Source organism: Lathyrus oleraceus, chromosome 3 (assembly GCF_024323335.1).
Source record: "Lathyrus oleraceus cultivar Zhongwan6 chromosome 3, CAAS_Psat_ZW6_1.0, whole genome shotgun sequence".
Taxonomy (NCBI): Eukaryota; Viridiplantae; Streptophyta; class Magnoliopsida; order Fabales; family Fabaceae; genus Lathyrus; species Lathyrus oleraceus.
Genome location: NC_066581.1, coordinates 95,872,330 through 95,878,329, shown reverse-complemented (window position 1 = coordinate 95,878,329; position 6,000 = coordinate 95,872,330).

Genomic DNA, 6,000 nt, shown 5'->3' with positions numbered 1-6,000 from the left:
GTAGAAAAAACAAATGAATTTTTTTTTAAAAAGAGAGAGAAAATAATTATGATACTCCAAAAATTATGATATTCATTTCTAACAATACATACAATTTTGTTCAAAAATCAAAAAAACAATATGTGCTTATAACAAATCATGCATCCTCTATTTACATTTCACTCATCCTTGTTTTTAATCTCCCATCCTCTCTTCTTCCCATTCAACAATACCTAAACACTCTATAGGCTTGGAATCAATCATTGTACCTGTCTCACCTTTGTGATCATCCCTTTCAAATTTAACTCCCAAAGTTTTGCATATTGGGAACATACCAAAAGGTAAAACCCACCCATCACTAGATTCAACTTCTCCCGCAATATACATATGCAAACTAAACCTAGTATTACGTTTTTGCATATCTTGTGCAATAGATTGAATCACACTATCATCCACAATTGGTTGATCCTTTTCCCAACCTGTTGTATTCAATTTAAAATGCACCTTCTTCGTATCTTTCCCGATCAATGAGAAAACCTCTTTTCGCAATATTGGAGTTTTCCATGCCAATGTTTCATCTTCCTTGTAACATATCTTAGCGTCGAGTCTTTCTATGTTTATCGTCGCGTTCATAACGTTGGATATGGTTAATGTTATTTCCCATATAGCCGATAATTCACCATCAACGATTTTGATTTTAGGAATATGAAGTTTGTTGATGAAGATTCTAGGTGGATTGGAAATTGTTTTTGGTTTATCAACTTTTGTTTCGTGTAGGGAAAACCCCACGAGTAACGTTCCAACCAAGGCCAAACGTAACATAATCACTAAAAAATCCCAATCAAAAGGTTCCTCAATAGCCTCGATTACTATGGGCCGGTTAATAATATTATTGACACGAATGTGATCACGATCATTGTTATTATTCAACCTTTGATCACGATCATGTTGAGGAATAGGTGTGAATTCGATTCTAGATTCAATTTGAGGAGATGAGAAAGACATGATTAGAAAGAATTAAGGAAATTAATTAATTGATAATGAATTTGGATAAATTGATGTTGCTATTAAATATCCATGTTTGTAAATCAGTTAATTTGTAATCAGTTAAGTTGCAAATGTTGACAATGTTACAACTAAAGTTAATTATAATGACGAAAAAATTGTAACTATTATTTGATTGTTTATGTTGTAATTTATTTTTGTTAGTTGTATAATCGAAACCATTTTTGTTAGTTGTATGTTAACGTATCTTATCATTGTGGTAAGAGTTGCTCTAAAAACGAACGACTAGTTAGATAGGTGGCTTAATAATTTGTGTTTAATGAGATAGGTCACTCAACATATCTGTTTAGAATTATTTATTTGTTTCCCCTAAATAGTAGTAATGTACAAGTATGTTTCCTTATCCATTCATTGAGTTTGTGTTTATTCAAAATGAACACAATTTGTTAGAGAACCACCTCAAATGAAGCCAATTAATTAGCTAAAATTTAGAAAGGTGTTCCTAACATAAGCCTTCAAATATTCTTTCTATAGACCTAGCGGTATTTACGAATGACTCCTTTAATAAAATTTAAATTGGAAATGCCAAGATTTGTTAGTGTATATATATATATATATATATATATATATATATATATATATATATATATATATATATATATATATATATATATATATATATATATATATATATATATATATATATATATATATATATATATATATATATATATATATATATATATATATATATATATATATATATATATATATATATATATATATATATATATATATATATATATATATATATATATATATATATATATATATATATATATATATATATATATATATATATATATATATATATATATATATATATATATATATATATATATATATATATATATATATATATATATATATATATATATATATATATATATTGTTTGGGAATCAGAAATGGAGGTTCTAACTTCACAAAGAAATCAAAAATAAAGAAAGTTGAATAATAAATGATCTTGAATGGTGGCTTCGATCTCCTTCATGGTGGCGCTGGATGGAGTTGCATGGTTAGCACCCAAACACTCAAATCAGTTCAAGATTCAATATGAGTATAGTGAAATTGAAGATCAGAGTTTGTGTACCTTCTCATAGCATGTGAATTGTTTTTTATATATTAGATTGAGTAAAGTGTGCTTGAGATTGATTGGGCCTTGATTAATTTGGGCCTTTAGCCGTTCCAGAACAGTTGCCCTTAAGGCTTTCTTGGGAACTAAAGGAGTCAGGGGGAGCCTTAAGTGTTATTAGTCGGCCTTCATGTTGTAGTCTAATACGGAATATAACTAAATCGCTCAGGATCAATTTTTTAAAGAAGTAATGGGGAACACGTGCGTTTATTATTGTCCCATCAACGAAATGCTTTGCTACCCATTCCTGACACATGCAGTGACGTGACCAGCTAGGGCACAACGCATTATAGAGACTTCTTTAATGCACTCTAGTTGGCGTGTTTACATGAAGGGAAATCTAGTTGTTGATCATGTGGTCTCTTCTTATAGTTGGTCTTGATCTTTCAGCTGTGATTGCTTATAAATATAGTGAGTTGAATATTTGAAAGTTTTCACAACCTTTAACTTTCAAGCTTTCGGTTACTTTTCCAGAGAAACGTCTTCATTCTTTTTTCTTGAGAACATCACTAGCAGTGATTCATAATTTCGCTTAAATATTTCTCCTTTTCCGCTCCTCCTATTTCATCAATTTCCCATAATTAGGTACCTTTCAAATTCAATTTTTACTTTCAACTTTCCCTGTTTTCTAGTCAGGATGAGTGATAATACTATTGATTTAGTGAGTGGTTATGAGGTGGAAACTTCATTTAGGTCATCCCATGATTCTCATAATCCTTCCCATAATAGTTATCATGTAGGACCATAAATTATATTCATATCTGAATATGATGGGTCATAAGGGCTTGAAATTCTGGTAAGCAGATCCTGGACGTCGTACATGATGTCACGACACCAGGGTCAGCACATTGTCACACCACAAACAATATAAGGATTTAAATAAAAGCATGAAAGAAAATAACACAAGCAGTTCTTAACCCAGTTCGGTGCAACGTCGCCTTCATCTGGGGGCTACCAAGCCAGGAAGGAAATCCATTATCAAATAATTAGTTCGAAGTTTTAAACAACCTCATGTTTTTCAAACTTCTCACCTAATCTCTACCGGTGGACATTTTTATCTAAGACTCTCCTAGATATGAGACCCCTCTAACTTCCCTTCAATCACACACAGTGATAATGACTTTAATCAAATAGTAGAAGACACTCTTTCAAAACATATAATTCACTCTTTCTTAATAGCTTATGAGTGATTAACAAATACAACTCAAAACACAATCCAACTCTAATATCAACGAAATATAAGAGTGGCTCACAAATAACAAAGAACAACTAAAACCCTAACACATACAATATTCTGCGTTGCTTCAATTCTTCTTAGGTTTAGACGCATTCTATAAATAACATTTGATCGACATGGGCTTCAGGCTTGAGTCACAATATATCCAAGGACTCTGCATAATCTTCTACATATTTGATTTCAATCAGATCAGATGTTTCCTAAAATGTTTTAACATCTTTACTTCATAAACAAGTCAAGGCAAAACAGTCTTTTTGTTTTTTAGAAAACGCCCTACTTGACTCAGATATTTCGTGAACTAAAGTATTTATAGATATCTCTCAAAATAAAACAAATCTTATAAGATACTAAAACTGGTCACGCTCCAATGTTGTACCAACATGTCAGGACATCTTGCTCAACATCAGACTAGAATATTTGTTTTTTCAAAATGCAACCAATCCCTTCATGCCAGGCCTAACAATCCCCCCTTTGGAAAATTTTGGAAAAAATAACCTTTGCATAGACAAACGAGAATGAGGGTAAGGATACAAGCATAATAAAAACAAAATCATTTTTCCCCAAAACACCAGAGGCATGCACATTAGAAAAGAACATTGCCTCACATCAGAGAAATAAACTCTCACACAAAGAGTCTGCTTAAGAGAAAAAATAATTTCTCTTTAGTCGGGATGTCAAGACGTTTTTCCTGACATAATTAACAACGCCAACCCACTTGAAACAAGTCTATCAACATAGAAAAACGATGTTCCCCCTAAGTAGCAAAACCAGGGGAAAAAGCTACTCCCCCTCCATATGTGCTCCCCCTCAGTGGGCAGGAGACAAGGCATGGCTTATAAACAAAGAAACAAACATAACTCCATAGTTAATCAATCACAATCACATCACCATAACTACTCCCCCATTCTAGCAAAAAAGTTGACAAACACAACCAAACATGAAAGTTAGCAGAGCAATCAAAAGATAGGTTACAAACCAATAACACGATAAAGTGCATGGATATTCATGGCATAACCCTCACACAACAATAATCTGAAGTGCAATCAACACATAAAAAACCCATAGTCAAGGTGCTTCAGTCCTCATCACTACTGGTAGTTTCTTCATCATCACTTGCATCAGTACCTTCTTCATTTTCATCTTCTACACATGTTCCATCACCTTCAAATCTCCTTCTTCTTCAGACAAGGCCTTTATCAACATTTCAATCTTTCTTTTCCTCTCAGTATAACTTTTGATAGTTTCATCCATGGTCTTGCAGGTATCTTTTAGCTCAGTGTCATATCCCAAAATTTTCCCTCCCTTTTTCATTTTTTTATCTCACCTTTGGCTTGAGATTCATCTGTACACATTCATGTTTCATTCACATGCATCATGCATTCATATTAACACATTCTCACAAACATCATAGATTCAAAGCTTGTGGTCGGGAAATCTAGGGTTTGTGTGTGGATCAAATCTTAGAGGTGTTACTTGGCTCATCATCTGATCATAGGGGAAGTGAAACTCTAATTTTCCTGATCTTTGAGATGTGGATTCAAGAAGACTTCATCATGGTACTCCTCAGGTCATTCAAACTCTAATTATTGATGATATGGTTATAGGACCTTGTGGATATTCTTTGGGCCTTGTCTTGGATACCTAAAACCTAATTGGGGGCTCATGCATTGGAGATTTGTTTGTAAAGCATCTTGATTCATTCAAAGGCATTGTTTAATGAGTATGCCTCATTGAAACCCTAATCAAGGAGGGTAGGGTCCTAATGTGCCTTGTGACTTGACTTTTCATTTGGTGACAAGGGAAACCCTAATTTTTTGATATTGGATTCAAGAGACTTAATTATGGCATAACTAAGGTCATCAAAACCCTAATGTTGTCTCCTTTTCATTGGAGGACCTCCTAACCCTGGTTTCATCTGGTTCTTCACCCATTATGGTTTGATTCTCCTACTTGATCAACGTTCACCCAATAACCTCTTATTCATGATGCATTAATTTGATTGCCTTGAGTTTTGATTATATACATTGATGCTAGCCCAAGTTCTTAACCTCACAAACTTCATCTAATTCCATTCATTCATCTTATCATGGTCATGCTATCATGCTTGGTCCATGGTTTTATTTAAGACCTAGTGTATTGCATTTTATTGGCCTTTCTAGGGATTTTGTTGCTTTATTTCATGTGTCATTTGTGGGTCTTTAATGTGATGTTATTCAAGCTATTTTAAACATGTCCAAGCCCATTCATCAAGTCCATTTCATTACATGATCATTCAAATCCAAGACATTTCAAACATCATGTTCATACATTAAACCCCTTCATTTTTCATTCAAATAACTAATTTTATTCATTATCATACATAAATGTTCATTACATACCAAAAAAAAAAATCCAAAAAATTATACATTGACCAATTATTAACTTTGGTCAACAGTTGACTTTTTTGTCAACTTTGACCAAAGTCAACTCAAGTTCCTTTTCATCCTAAACCACAAAATGGCTAATACTAATCCTACATTTCATGTTCCATGTCCATTTTGATCTTGACTTAACCATTTGGACTTGGTTCTTCATTTTTTGGTATAC